Source organism: Pongo pygmaeus, chromosome 13 (genome assembly GCF_028885625.2).
Source record: "Pongo pygmaeus isolate AG05252 chromosome 13, NHGRI_mPonPyg2-v2.0_pri, whole genome shotgun sequence".
In the NCBI taxonomy this organism is placed as follows: domain Eukaryota; kingdom Metazoa; phylum Chordata; class Mammalia; order Primates; family Hominidae; genus Pongo; species Pongo pygmaeus.
The window spans coordinates 58,198,696-58,215,481 of NC_072386.2; the positions used below are offsets into that span (position 1 = coordinate 58,198,696).

General features: G+C 40.6%; 1 pseudogene; it reads left to right on the plus strand.

Annotated features, from left to right (window-relative positions):
- Window positions 1–11,743: 11,743 nt before the first annotated feature.
- LOC129044033 (dermatan-sulfate epimerase-like) lies at window positions 11,744–14,689 on the plus strand (annotated as a pseudogene).
- Window positions 14,690–16,786: the final 2,097 nt, after the last annotated feature.

Consider the following 16,786-nt stretch of genomic DNA (forward strand, 5'->3'; position numbering starts at 1 on the left):
GTTCTTCTTCATGTGACTGCTTATGCTCCAATAGGCTAGACTAGGCTTCTTAATAGCATGGTGGTGACTCAGGATTTTAAAAGTGTTACAATCAAAGGTATATTAGCATCCACGTCTAGGTTCTGGAACTTGCTATGTCACTTTTGTCATACTCTATTGATCAAAGCAAGTCACAAAGCTGGCCCCAATTCAAAGAGGTAGTGAAATAGATATCACCATTTGAAGGTAACACACCCTTGGTAAGAAGTTTGGTTAGCTTGTGAGATGACAATCTTCATAATCTTTCTATGTCATGCTTTACAGTTGAACAGTTGAACAAAGGAGTTCACAAGCATTTGCTATTTGAGCCTCATAACAACTCAAAATTCCTCTGACGCAGGAAGGAGAGATATACTATCTTTAAAATGTAGAGTAGAAGGCTAAATTTACACAGGTTCCTCAGACTCACACAGTCAATGAATAGAATTGCACTCAGGCGGCAATTTCCTTTTTCTGTTTTGAAATATTTCAGTCCTACAACAAGTATAGAAAAATAATACTCACCCATGTGTCTTCCACCTCGCTTAAGAAATAGGATGTTAGCAATTCACTGAAGCTTCCTGAACATCAGTTACCAATCACATAGCCTCCATTTCCACTAATTGCTTTCTCTAGGATAATAGCCATCTTGGATTTGGTGTCTATCATGTCCATGCATAAAGTTACAACTTTTCCACATATGTTTTGTTGTTGTTGAGTTGTTTTTTCTTCGTTTGTTTGTTTGTTGTTTGTTTTAAGACAGAGTCTTGCTCTATCACCCAGGCTGGAGTGCAGTGGCACAATCTCGGCTTACTGCAGCCTCCACTTCCCAGGTTCAAGTGATTTTTGTGCCTCAGCCTCCTGAATAGCAGGGATTACAGATGTGCACCACCATGCTCTGCTAATTTTTGTATTTTTAGTAGAGACAAAGTTTCAGCATGTTGGCTAGGCTGGTCTCGATCTCCTAACCTCAAGTGATCTGCCCGCCTTGGCATCCCAAAGTGCTAGGATTACAGGCATGAGCCACCATGCCTGGCCTTTTTTCCACATATGTTTTTATCCATCAGTTACAACTACTATATTTCATTGTTTCTAAGGCACATTTGCTTTTTCGCATTTTCATCTCTCTGAAATCAGGATGCTGTCATCATTGGTGACATCTTCCAAAAGCAGTCAGCCAGTTGGCCACTGTATCATAACCATCATGGCCGTACATTCTCCAATATCACAGGGACGAGAAACAAACTTGCAGAATTGGTGTCAAAATGTGGGAAAAGATTCTGGAGACAATGGCAGGATACTCTTCTTACCTTGAGGAACCAAACAGCTATGAGGAGAGGGTAGGGGAAGAAGGGGTGGCAAATCAGAAATGTTTTAGCAAGATTCCAGAAGCAGGAACCAATAAGTTAGCTGTACCTAACTGCAAAAATAGCTTGAGAGTACAATGCCAATGACTTTGTTCTTTTATAGATTCTTTTCAGAAATGCTATATCACCAATACTCAATTTGGATGGAGGTTTTATTGTGCCAAAAAACACAGACACCAGGAAAGAATTCTAAGAAGTCAGATGTTAAATGTGGAAAAATTTACAGAATACCTTAATTGATTATGTTACTTATATTTTCCTCTTTTATGCAGGTATAAGAGTAATATATGGTTTAAAAAAACTGTCAAATCAGTGTGGAATTATAAGTGACAAGAAAACATTTTGTCAGAGTTTAATTCTCAGCATTTTTTCTGTCTTAATGGTGCACAAAATAATAGTCTATCTTACAAACTTTATTTTTATGTATTTATTTTTTTGGAGACAGAGTTTCACTCTTGTCACCCAGGCTGGAGTGCAACAGTGCCATCTTGGCTCACTGCAACCTTCACTTCCCTTGTTCAAGTGATTCTCCTGCCCCATCTTCCCAAGTAGCTGGGATTACAGGCACGTGTCACTGCATCCAGCTATTTTTTTTATTTTTAGTAGAGACAGGGTTTTCCCGTGTAGGCCAGGCTGGTCTTGAAATCCTGACCTCAGATGATCCGCCTACCTCGGCCTCCCAAAGTGCTGGAATTACATGTGTGAGCCAGCCCGCCCGGCTATCTTATAAGCTTTAAGTAAATACTGTTAAATTGTATCTGTAATTCTGTAAACCACACTTGTTTGCCTGACATTATGTTTTTGAGGTTTTTCAATTTGCTAAATCTAGGCCTGGTTCATTCATCTTAACTACTGTATAACATCCCATTGTATAAATATACCATGTTTTATGTATCCTTTTTATCCATTCCCCCATTTATGGGCATTTAGATTGCTTCCATTTTTTTAAATTTCAAAGAATGTAGTTATGGGTATCTTGTACAGAGCTCCGTGTGAATAGAATTTCTGAATCAAAAAGAATACATATCTGTGACTTAATAGACATTCTCAAATCATTCTACAATGTGTCAAATTTGCAATCCGATTATTCCTGTATGAGAGGTCCTGATTTCAAGGGCTTCTTCATTGAACTTCCATCCTCCTCTCTCCTCTTCATTGAACTTCCATCCTCCTCTCTAATTCCCTCTCACTCCCTTATATAGCCCAAGTGACCACTAAAATACACAGCAGATCAAATCACATCTCAGCTTTAAACCTTTCCATGGATTTCCACTGTGATTTCCAAGAAGACTGCAATGACTCACTGGGCCCTGACTTTGCTCCACAGCCTCAACTCTTGCTGTCACTACATCTGACAGACCCACCCTCAACATTACAACCAATGCTTCAGAATCCTCTTAGTTTCTTTTCCACAAGAGTCCTTTCTCTCTTCCTCTATATACACCATTTTCTCTCCTTGGAATGCTGTTTCTATTAAAACCTCTCCTGTCCCACCTAAGCCCAAATTTCCCTAATTAACTCTATTCACCATTTCATGTCTAAACGTAGTCACCTCTTTTCCCTGGGAGCCTTCTTTGGCTCCCACTCCCCCCACACCCACCATCATCACTGGAGTAAGTACCTTTCCCATATCCTCTGTAGCATATTTGACAGGAACTCCCCCATCACAGCATCATCACACAGTGCTAAAATCACCTCTTTGCTGGTTTTACTCTCCTACTAGACTTTAAAGTCCCCAAATTGAAAAGGAGGGGAACAGTGTCTATCTTGTTCACTGCTGTATTCTCACCCAATATGCAGTTTATACGGCACTCATAAATACTGTGTTTGTTGGATAAACAAGTACATGAAGCAAGTCAGCACTTGAATCCAGATCATTTGATCTGAATTCCCATTTCATCCAAGACAACTTCTCTTCCTAAAATACAAATTACTACACAAGCCATCATGAGGAGGAAATGCCAGAGATAAAATTTGGAATTGGGGTGTCAAATTATAAAAACTCCTCTAGGTTTGACTGCAACTTCAAGCCTTGTAAGTGGTCTCTTGGGTCTAAGCATGCCATTTACAGCATGAAGAGGGAGGGAAGGAAGGAGTCCACTGGGATGGTCCTGTTTGCAGCCACCTGTAATGCACAGCTTGGGTAATGGAAAGCACACTTGGAGATGTTTGAGAAGCAATCAGCCATTCCCAACATAGGATAGAAACAAAATGGAAAAGGTTAAAGTTAACATGGAGAGATTAAAAATCATTTGGAATTATTTCATAAGGATGTCCTGTAGTTTTTTGACATATATGTATTTTAAGACAAGAAATGAATTTGCCAGATCCTGACAGCTCTCTCTTACATCAAGAAAAATGAAAATATATTTTGTTTTTAAAATGCCTACATCAACTATGGGTCTTCAGCTGAATCATAGTATACTGAATTTAGGAAGCCAACAACTTCCTTCTGAGTTAAACATCAGAGACTGGCATCCCCTAAGTCAGTGGTTCCTAAACTCTAGCATACATCTAAATCACCAAGAGACTTACAAAAACACAAATTGCTGCCCCCACACACCTCTGAGAGTTTCTTATTCACTAGGTCTGGGTAAGGCAGGAAATTTGCGTTTCTAAAAAGTTCCTAGAACCATTAAAAAAAGATGAAATATTAATACATGCTACAACATGGATGAACCTCCAAAACACTATGCTAAGTGAAAGAAGCCACATACATAAAGTCATAGATTGTATGATTCAACTTATATGAAACACCTAGAACAGGCAAATCTGTAGAAATGAAAAGTAGATTCATGGTTTCCAGAGGCCAAGGTGAGGGGGAAATGGGGACTGACTACTTAATGTGTATAGGCTTTCCTTTTGGAGTAATGAAAATATTTTGCAACTAGATAGAGGTGATGGTTGCATAACACTGAGAATGTACTAAACATGAGTGGATTGTTCACTTTGATTGTATGTTATGTAAATTTTACCTCAACAACAAGAAGTTTCTAGGTAATGCTGATATGGTCCAGAGACCACACTTGGAGAAGCACTGACTTTAGTTACAAGCACAGAGAAGAGACTGAAGTAAGCTAACTTCCAAAATGGATGGAAGCCTCCATGTGTAATCCAGCAAGCCTGTCTACAGCTGAGAACTCAGGAAGGCTGGAACAGGCTGTTGCACTGGAAATCTTCACTCTCAATTTGGGCTCAGACCAATAGCTGGCAGCCACTTCCACATTCCAAATTGAAGTCCTGAACCACCCAAGCAAAGGACGGAGCTGAATCCAGTTGTACTCATCTCACCTGACCAATCACCTGTGGCTTATAAAGAGGACTTTAAGGAATGAGGGAAAGTTGGCAAATGGACAGATAATTTCTTTGGATATAGTCGCTGGCATTCTGTGAGGCTGCCCTCATGCCTTGGGGAAAGGGTGAGAATTCTTCCCTTTTCACTTCACATGTGCCCATCTACCCATCTCTGGATACTGTTTGCAGGCCTAGGGCCATTAATCTTTTTAAAGAGCTTGAGAAGGTGAAGACCATTTCACCCCCACTGCAACATGTAAAAAGAGAGATGGACCTGGAGCCAGAACAACGAAGCTTTGCTCTCAGTTCTGCCTCTCACTAATTCACTGCCTTGACGAATTATTTACTTTCTCTGAGCCTCAGTTTCCTCATCTGGAAAATGGGAATAAGAGTGACTCCTTCATAGGGCTTTTGTGAGAACTAAACAAGATAACCTTTGAAAGCACTATAATATGCTTTATGTATCATGGTTATTATTTTCCACAATTAGAATGTTGCTCTACCACTGTACCCACTGATCCAGTGTGCCTAAAAGGCTCCAAGGGATGCTCCTCCTCCTGAGAGGTGCAGCCCCCTATCTTTTTTCCTATAACTACTCATGAAAGATGGTATCTGCATGTGTCACAATGTAATGTGGATCTGGGTATTATTGGAGGAAAACCTATTCTGCATAGAAGACAAGAAAAACAAATAGGAAGTATGGATAAGTAGGTTGACACCTGCAAGACAAGTTAGAGCATAAAGAAGAGGTAAATGCTGAACATAGAAAGGAGAGAATGGAATGACTGAGAGGAACCTATTGTTCATGACACAGTCAATATCCATGAGGCCTCAAATCAACCCAACTGCTGATGGCCATTCTGGCCTTATATGTGGTCTGCCCAAGAAGCACATATGAAGGCCTTAGTGCTTCTCATCAGGCTGAGGGGTGAGCTACAACTGCCTTCAGGAGTGCTTATTCCTGTGTTTCAGCAAAGGGACAAATGTGTGTATTGCTGACTGTAGACATCTTTCATATGCCTGTCTCCCTTGCTTACATATCCACTCTGTACATACATACACGGGACATGGTGGGGAGGCTGATGCAGCAGAGAGCGAGAACAAATGAACATTGCTAGCACAGGGTGCAGACAGTGGGATCTTCCATCCACTGAGATCTTTCTCTAAGTGTATTAGCCTACTCCACGTGTCTGCTTGTTTCTCACTATGTGTTTTAAATGGAATCAATAAACCAGCTCATTCAAGTGTTTTACTTTGTTCTGGGAGGCTTTCTATTCCCTGTGTTTAAGAGAGCTTGCCTGGTAGTGTTCTGTGAGGCTGCCATTACATCAAGGTAGTTTCCCACATGGCACACTCCTCATGCCTTTGCACACATGGCCTGTGCCCTCTGCGTGGAATGCCCTTTGTTGGGCTCACACCATTTACTCTTCAAAACCACAACTGAATATCAGTTTTTCTGCAAAGACTTCCCTCATCCTTTCCCAACTGTCACCTCACCGTAAATGTCTGCCTCTTAACATTTTGTCTCCATCGTAAGACTTATCACACTGGACCATACATGTGTGTCTTCTCATTTTTCCCTCCTTCTGTATGCCATAATCAGCTTGAGGGAAGGAACCAGGTACAACTCCTGATGCGTAGTAGGTGCACGCAAGTATCTGTGCCAAAAATATCTGCAAAAAGGACTGATGTATGACAACTGATGCTCATAGGACCTCCTGCTGAGAGAGGTGGTAAAATCATTTAGAGCCAAAATTTTTCAGTCTGCTTCTAGAAGTTAAGCCAGAAAATATGGATACATTTTATTTTCTGAAACTTTCCATGGCAATAAAACACCACTGCAAAGTTAGAAGACATTTGACAAACAGGGACATTTTGAAAATTATATCACAAAAGGTTAATGTTCCTAATACATAAAGAAGTACTAAAAATAGATAAGAAAAAACCAATAATCCTATAGAAAAGTAGGGGGTGGGGGACGGAGTAACAAGTAGACAGACCAGATAAGAATTGTCAGTGGTTGGTAAACTTATTACAAGATGTTCAACTTTACTCAGAATTAGGAAAATGCAAATTAAAACTCTTTGGGGATAACATTTTTTACCCACCAGTTGAACAAGAATATTAATGTTTAGCAAAATGCTTTATGGCAAGGTTATGGGGAAACTGGCATTCTCATACGTTGCTGGAGGAAATGCCAAACATTAGAAACATTACAGGAGGGATCTTGTAGCATCTTGTGCACACTCCTTCACCCTTTGACCTAGTAAACACACTTCTAGAAATCTATCCCAAAGTTACACTGCAAAAATACAAAGGCAAAAAAGGTGTACGTGGAAACTATTGTTCATTGCAGTTCTATTCATAGTGGCAAAAGAATGGAAAGACCCAAATGCCCAAGTATAAAAAATTGTTTGATGAAGCTAGACAAATATACTCAATACAGTGCTATACAGTTGTGAAAAAGAATAACAAATTTCTCTATGTAATCTATGGGATCATCTCCAAGATATATCCCATATATCTGGAATCCCCTCAGGGCACCTTCTTTTGAAACAGGCAAGAATAATCAAATCTCTCATACAACAAAGTCCAAATAATACTTTCCCCTCAGGGAGTGGGGCAGAGCTCTCTATCCCTTAAGTGTGGGCTGCAGATGGTGACTTTCTTTCAAAGTGTACAATATGGAAAGAACAGAAAAAAGGGAACATTAGCATGGAAAGACCTGACAGAATCGTACCTCATCCATGTGAGCAAGGTCAACATCCATAGTGATCAGTCATGTTGATAGTATGTGTCCCTGATAAGATGTGGTGAGAATGGCATTTTCCCTCTGTGGCCTTCCTCCCAAAACCCATATTCCCAATCTATCAGGAAAACATTTGATAAGCCCCAGTGGAGGGACATTATACAAAATACCCGACTAGTACTTCTCGAAACTGTGAAGGTCAGGCCGGGCACGGTGGCTCACGCCTGTAATCCCAGCACTTTGGGAGGCCGAGGCAGCCAGATCACCTGAGGTCAGGAGTTTGAGACTAGCCTGACTAACATGGAGAAACCCCATCTCTTCTAAAAATACAAAATTAGCCGGGCAGGGTGGCGCATGCCTGTAATCCCAGCTACTCGGGAGGCTGAGGCAGGAGAATCGCTTGAACCCGGGAGGCAGAGGTTGCGGTGAACTGAGATCATGCCATGGCACTCCAGCCTGGGCAACAAGAGCAAAACTCCATCAGAACAAAAACAGAAACAAATGTCAAGGTCATCAAAACCAAAGAAAGTCTGGAAACTGTCACAGTTAGAGGAGCCTGAGGAGACAAGGATGACCAAATGTAATGTGGTATCATGGGTGGGATCTTGGAACAGAAACAGTGCATTAGGTCAACACTAAGGATCTCTGAATACAGTATGGACTTCAATTAGCAACAGTGTATAAATATTGGTTCATTAGTTGTGACAAATGTACCATACTAATAATGTAAGATATTAATAATAGGGGAGACTTCATGAAGTGTGTATGGAAACTCTATCTGCTATCTTTGAAATGCTCTGTAAATTTAAAACTATTCTGAAACAAAAATTGGATTCTAAAAAGTGTCACTTTTCAAACTTGGCTATAGCTTTAAAACAAGCAAATACATACATAGAAAAAGGGAACAATTTAAATTCTATTAACAGTAAGCTTGTTAAATAAATTATGGCATACTCATCTGACACACTGAAAAATAAAAATGAGGTAGGTACAATGTGAAAGGAGTTCCATAATACATTAAGGGAAAAAAAATCAAGGCACAGAACATTGTACATAGTAAAATCCCTCTTGTATAAATAAATAATTTTTAAAAGATAAAATATAGATCTATTTTTGTATGCTGATATACACATGAAAGATTTTCCAGAAAGATACTAGAAAATATACTTATACAGTTGTTACTTCTGAGTTTGGAACTGGTGCTACAGGGTGGGGAGGGTCTTTTAACACTTTCATCTAACATTGAACTTTGTGTACGTGTATTTTAATTTTTAAAAATCATCATCCTTTTGGATTACAACTAGTCTAGCTTCAGGATTACATACAGCTAAAATTGAAGAGAGGATTTGAAAGGATCTGCATCTCCATGCTATACTTTTTGAGTGTTTCCAAGAAACCCAGCCTGATATTAACCTCTGTCACATTACTCTTTTTTTTTTTTTTTCGAGACAGAGTCTCACTCTGTCACCCAGGCTGGAGTGCAATGGTTCAATCTTGGCTCACTGAGGCCTCCGCCTCCCAGGTTCAAGCGAATCTCCTGCCTCAGCCCCCCCAAGTAGCTGGGACTATAGGTGTGCACCACAATACCTGGCTAATTTTTGTATTCTTTTAGTAGAGACAAGGATTCACCATGTTGGCCAGGCTGGTCTTGAACTCCTGACCTCAGGTGATCCACCTGCCTCAGCCTCCCAAAGTGCTGGGATTACAGGTGTGAGCCACTGTGCCTGGCCAACATTACCCATTTTTGATGATTAATTTATGTGTCAACTTGACTGGACTAAGGGATGCCAGGATAGCTGGTAAAATGTTATTCCTGCATGTGTCTGTGAGGGTGTTTCTGGAACAGATTAGCATTTGAATCAGCAAACTGAATAGAGATTATCTTCACCACTGTGGTTGGGTATCATCTAGTCCGTGGAGGGTCCAAATAGAAGAAAAGTGTGGGAAAAAAGCAAATTTGCTCTCTTCTTGAGCTGGGACATTTATATTCTCCCACCATTGGACATCAGTGTTCCTGGTTCTCTGGCCTCTGGACACAGACTGGGAGTTACACCAACCGTACCCCGGTTCTCAGGCCTTTTGACTCAGACTGATTCAGACTAAAGTTACACCACCAGCTTTTCTGGTTTTCTAGGTTCCAGATGTCAAATCGTGGAAGTACTCAGCCTTCATAATTATGTTGGCTAACTCTTATCATAAATACATATGTATACATATGTATTCTGTTATATGTATATACGATTCTGTTTCTCTGGAGAATCCTAAAATAGCATTAAAGCATTAACATTAATTATCAATTGGATGCCATAATCTTAGAAATCTAAGAGGAATCTTCTGAGAAATTGGATATGAGAGATCTGCATACTGATGAGTGCATGCAAATGAGCAGTAGGGAGACTGGTACATGTGGTGGTTGAGCAAATGTTTCCAAGGGATAGCCTGTTAAGAGGAGATTCTGAGTTGACCAGGGGACACATTAGATCATAAGTTATTTGATAAGGCAGAGGAGTCTACAGATACAGGATGATGTGATTTGAAGGAGACAGATCACAAGCGAAGGGCCTAATATTTACTTTAATAGACTATTGAGCAGTTTTATCTAGCCCAGCGATTCTCAACTCCAGGGGTACATTAGAATCACCTGGGGAAGCTTTTTAAGACTATCTTCTTCAACAAGGGACTAGAGAAACAAATCGTGGCACGTCCATATGGAGTAACACTCAGCAATAAAAATGAACTATGGACACACTGTATCAACCAAACTGATGAATCTCAAATGCATTATGCTAAGTGAAAGAAGCCCACACTGAAAAACTACGTACTGCATGATTTCATTCCCATGTCATTCTGCAAAAGACAAGACTATAGGAAAAGAAAACATATCAACAGCTGCCAAGAGCTTGGGGTGCAAGGACAGCTTGACTACAAAGGGGCATAAAAGAATTTGGGAGAGGGCGTGGACCTGTTCTATATGGATTGTAACAGTTACATGACTGTACGCATGTGGCAAAATTTACAAAACTGTACCCTAAATAAGATGAATTTTATTGCATATAAATTATACTTTAATACAAAAGGCCTTTCCCCAAATATTAGAATTCATTTGGTCTTGGGTAGAGCCTAGAGATTATTTTTTAAAAGCTCCTCATACGGAAAATATCTGCTTCGGTCTAAGATAGAGTATCAGGGAATGGATTTTCCCTCCCACCTGAGTCAACCAAAAAAAAAAAAAAAAGAAAAAGAAAAGCAGAGAAAATATATGAAAGAATGGGCTTTAAGACACTGACCATCAGGCAACCAAGGATGGTGAACCCTGCAATTTGGAGGGATGGAATACTGCTCTTTATCTTGATTATAGGGATTATTCCATGAGTATATACACATATTAAAACTTAGCAAATTGTACACTATGTGTAGTTTATTGTACATCAATTATGCATCATTAAAGGCATTTTTCTTTAAGTTCCCCAGGTGATTCCAACCGTATAGCCAGAGTTAAGAAACATCAGCCCCAGCATATAACCTTACTTGGCCCTGGAATCTAACATCATAAGATTCTAATCATTTAAACTCAATGTAATGTGATTGAAGCACATAAAATGTTAAAGTTTATTACAGGACATACTTTACCTAAACAGAACTCATTTTAGGAACTAAGTTCACACTTGCAAGAATAGTAGTTTTTGATAATGATTCTTTTGATAGTGATTGACATCACTGTTAAAAACAAAAGAGAAACAGAGAGGCTGGGACCCTAACTGGAAAGATGTTTAAATGTTAGAACAAAACACATTAATAACAACTTCTAGGAAACTTAGAATATGCACAAAAAGCCTTAAAATTGTTCATAACATTTAACCCAGAATTTAAACTAAGGACATAAGAAAAGAGCATAAGTGTGCCACTACAGCAATGCTATAATAGCAGGAACATGGGAATCTAAAACAACAACAAAAAAGAAGTGGATACATGAATTATGGTATGTGAGTAAAAAGAATAATACAAGGCCATCTAAAATAATATTGTACAATAATATCTAATGATATCATTACATCTAATGATATAATGATATCATTAGATATGATATTAGCCCGAGGCTGCAGCAGCGCATCCCCGGGCACGGCGCCCACCAACACTCATGGTAAGAGGGCTTGGCTCCGAGGGGTCTGGGAGCCCAGGCACCCTGGAGTGAGGGGGGCCAGGAGCGGGCTCTGGTGGCTGCGGAGGCGACGCCGGAGAAGACGGAGCCTCAGCAGGGAGCCGATCTTTTGAAGATGGTTTGGCTGCCTTGGAGATTTGGAGATCTGATGCCACGATGAGGACTCACACACAGGGGTGCTCCCAGTGTGTTTTTCGTATATTTGCTTTGCATTGTGTCAGCCTACATCACCGACGAGAACCCAGAAGTCATGATTCCCTTCACCAATGCCAACCACAATAGCCACCCCATGCTGTACTTCAGGGCAGAGGTGGCAGAGCTGCAGCTCAGGGCGGCCAGCTTGCAGGAGCACATTGTAGCCCGTCTCATGGAGGCTGTGCACACGATGCTGTGCAGCCCCTTGGAATACCTCCCTTCCTGGGATCCCAAGGATTACAGTGCCCGCTAGAATGAAATCTACGGAAACAACTTGGGTGCCTTGGCACTGTTCTGAGTGCTGTATCCTGAGGACACTGAAGCCTGAGACATGGCCAAAGTCTACATGGAGAGGATGGCAGTGCAGCCTATCTGGTTGGTGAAAGATACTCCTTGGGATGAGGTCCCGCTTGCTCACTCCCTGTTTGGTTTTGCCACTGCTTATGACTTCTTGTACAACTACCTGAGCAAGACACAACAGGAGAAGTTTCTTGAAGTGATTGCCAGTGCCTCAGGGTATATGTATGAAAATTCATACAGGAGAGGATGGGGATTTCCATACCTGCACAATCATCAGCCCACCAACTGCATGGCTTGCTCACAGGAAGCCTAGTCCTGACGAATCAAGGATATCTTCAAGAAGCCTGCTTGTGGACCAAACAAGTTCTGACCATCATGGAGAAATCTCTGGTCTTGCTCAGGGAGATGATGGATGGCTCCCTCTATCAAAGAGTTGTGTATGGAAGCTACACCACTAGATCACTCTTCCAATACATGTTTCTCATCCAGAGGCACTTCAACATCAACCACGTTGGCCATCCATGGCTTAAACAACACTTTGCATTTATGTATTGAACCATCCTGCCAGGGTTTCAAAGGACTGTGGCTATTGCAGACTCAAATTACAACTGATTTTGTGGTCCAGAAAGCCAATTAGTGTTCCTTGATAAATTTGTCATGCGTAACAGCAATGGTAACTGGCTAGCTGACCAAATCAGAAGGAACCGTGTGGTGGAAGGTCCAGGAACACTGTCCAAAGGGCAGCGCTTGTGCACTCTGCACACAGAATTTCTCTGGTATGATGCCAGCTTGAAATCCGTTCCTCCTCCAGACTTTGGCACCCCTACACTGCATTATTTTGAAGACTGGGTGTCGTGACTTATGGAAGTGCACTACCTGCTGAAATCAATAAATCTTTCCTCTCTTTCAAGTCTGGAAAACTGGGGGGACATGCAATATGTGACATTGTCCACAGAAACAAATACAAAGATTAGATCAAAGGATGGAGAAATTTTAGGGCAGGGCATGAACATTATGATCAAAACTCATTTACTTTTGCTCTCAGTTGTGTGCCTTTCATTATTGAGGCTCTGTATGGGCCAAAGTACACCTTCTTCAACAATGTTTTGATGTTTTCTGCAGTTGTGTCAAAGAGCTGCTTTTCTCCCTGGAATGGTCAAGTCACAGAAGACTGTTCATCAAAATGGTCTAAATACCAGCATGACCTGGCAGCTAGCTGTCAAGGGACAGTGGTTGCAGCAGAGGAGAAAAATGGGGTGGTTTTCATCTGAGGAGAAGGTGTGGGAGCTTATAACCCCCAGCTCAACCTGAAGAATGTTCAGAGGAATCTGATCCTCCTACGTCCACAGCTGCTTCTCCTTGTAGACCAAATACACCTGGGAGAGGAGAGTCCCTTGGAGATAGCAGCGAGCTTCTTCCACAATGTGGATGTTCCTTTTGAGGAGACTGTGGTAGATGGCATCCATGGGGCTTTCTTCAGGTAGTGAGATGGTCTCTATAAAAAGTACTGGATGGACAATACTGGCTACAGCAAGAAAGCAACATTTGCCTCAGTGACATATCCTGGGAGCTATCCCTACAATGGGACAAACTATGTGAATGTCACCATGCACCTCTGAAGTCCCATCACCAGGCCAGCTTACCTCTTCATACGGTCATCTATAGATGTTCAGAGCTTCACCATCCACAGAGACTCTCAGCAACTGGATGTGTTCATAGCCACCAGTGAACATGCCTACGTAACGTACCTGTGGACAGGTGAGGCCACAGGACAGTCTGCTTTTGCACAGGTCATTGCTGATCATCACAAAATTCTGTTTGACTGGAATTCAGCCATCAAGAGCAGCATTGTCCCTGAGGTGAAGAACTATGCTGCTATTGTGGAACAGAACCTGCAGCATTTTAAGCCAGTGTTTCAGCTGGAGAAGCAGATACTGTCCTGAGTCCAGAACCAGCTAGCTTTAGGAAGACTGCTGACCACCTGCTGAGATTTTCAGATAAGAGACAGGCTGAAGAGGCCATCGACAGGATTTTTGCCATAACACAGCAACAGCAGCAGCAAAGCAAGTCAAAGAAAAACCAAAGGGCAGGTGAACGCTATAAATTTGTGGACGCTGTCCCTGATATTTTTACACAGATTGAGGTCAATGAGAAAAAGATTAGACAGAAAGCTCAGATTCAGGCACAGAAAGAACTACCCATAAATGAAGATGAAGAAATGAAAAACCTCTTAGATTTTGCAGATGTAACATATGAAAACATAAAAATGGGGCTTGATGAAAGGCCGGGTTGGACAGGCATGGATGGTGACAACCACTCGTAGCAGGGCCTCATCACTATCTGCTTCCTACACCAGATTGTTCCTCATCCTGAACATTGCTATCTTCTTTGTCATGTTGGCAATACAACTGACTTATTTCCAGAGGGCCCAGAACCTACATGGCCAAAGACGTCTTTATGCAGTTCTTCTAATAGATAGCTGTATTTTATTGTGGTTGTACTCTTCTTGTTCCCAATCACAATGTTAACACTGAAGCTATAAATAGCCTGGTCATTTTGTGATCACAAAAGTCCATGAAAAAAACACTTACTACCCCAGTTTATCAGATTTTTTCGCTCAGATTCATTTTAACAAATTAAGGGAAGATATTTTGACACAAGAAAGCAGGAATATGGAGAAATTGGAGCAGGGAAGGAATTTATCAAGGCAATAGGAATAGCTTGGTGGTCCTATGGTGTTTCTGGAAGTATTTGGCATTGCAATTCAGCAGTCCACATAGTACTACTTTTAGAAGAAACAAAAAGTCTGTTTTTTAATGTTTTTTCTTATGAGAAAAAGGTTTAGATAGAATTGGGTTTTATTAATATTAACTTAATGCTATTAGCAATTTCCATATAACTATATTATAGAAAAGACTGAAGAACACAATTCTGAGAAATATTTTAAAAATTTTAATGGTATAGTCACGTTGAAAGATAAATGTTGGCTGGGCACGGTGGCTCACGCCTGTAATCTCAGCATTTTGGGAGGCTGAGGCGGACGGATCACGAGGTGAAGAGATGGAGACCATCCTGGCCAACATGGTGAAACTCCGTCTCTACTAAAAATACAAAAATTAGCTGGGCATGGTGACACGTGCTTGTAATCCCAGCTACTCGGGAGGCTGAGGCAGGAGAATCGCTTGAACCAGAGAGGCAGAGGTTGCAGTGAGCCGAGATCGCACCACTGCACTCCAGCCTGGCGACAGAGTGAGACTCTGTCTCAAAAAAAAAAGCTAAATGTTGTAAGTCCTGGAATGATGGTGTCAGCTTCCTTGGGGAAGTACTTCTTTAGTTATGTAGCTAATAAGATCTTTTACTACAGATCTGGATGGCTATTCAGATAACACAGCAAAAATGATAGCAGAAGATCATCAAAAACTTAAAATATATTTTTTTAGAAAATGTGTCTATGAATGAATATTTCCTTGATGCTAGTCTCTGCACGCATATAATTGGTTATTTGTATGCATTCATTGGTTGTTCAATATGTAAGACAATTACAGATAATACTGTATTTTCTTTATATGGAAAACTGTTGTAGACCCGATGACTAAACCTTTCAAAATAAAATATTTTCTATTATGAAAAAAAAGAATATCTAATGACAAGAGAAATTCTGTTAGATAAGTTGCTTTTGGCTATAAGTAACAGAAAAATTTAAACAGCATAAACAATATAGCTATTTATTTTACCATCTATCAAGATGTCCAGTTGGGAATGGTTGCAACATCAGTTAATTCAGAAGCTTAACAAAGGAACAGCAGTCCTGGTTCTGATCTTGTTCATCAGCTGATCTTGTTCAAGCTTGCTCCCTCATCCCCCATGTTTGCAAATTGGCTGCCATTGTTTCAGATACATTCAGACAATACCCAGACTTGAAAAGGGAAGTTTCTTTCTACAAGTCATTTTTTTAAAAGAGCAAAGAAACTTTTCCCAGAAGTTCCCTACAGACTTCCCTGATGTCTCTTTGGCCAGAATAATGTCACAAGGTTACTCCCAAGTCAATCACTGACAAGGTGAGAGGAATGATTAAGAATGACCCAGACCAATTAAGTTTCATTCCCTCGGACTGGAGAAGGCCCCAGCTTTCCCCACAGCACATGGCTGTCCTGCATCTCAACAAAATCAGGGTTGACTCACAAACCAGATTGGAGAGAATTGGCTGTTAACTAGACTACTGTCAGGTAACAACAGTAAATGCAATATATTTCCATTTGTATAAAGAAAAGTGAATATAGATAGGTCTGTAAAGAATAAAAGCCTATGCATATTTTAAAATATTATTCATGTTGGGATTATAGAAAATATTTATTTTTCTTGTTTCTGCTTTTCTTTTTTTCCTAAATGTTCTGCAATGAATATGTAATATATTTGAAGTCTATTTGTGCCCTCCCCCCCGACAAAAATATATCCAAGAAATGTTATTTTAAATAAAACATTTATAGTCCCTGCCAGGTCTTTTTTTTTTTTCTTTTAAAGTAAGTATTAAGAGTAGTTATGTAAAATCAAACTCAGAGGTTTCATTCAGTTGAAGCTAGAATCTGTCTGATGCAGCCTCCAAAGACATGGAGCCTCCTGCACTCACATGAGTCCCAGGACCCTGAGGCCCCACGGAGACGTCAGCAATTTTATCCCAGGGGCTACTCTTGCTGCTTAGAAGAC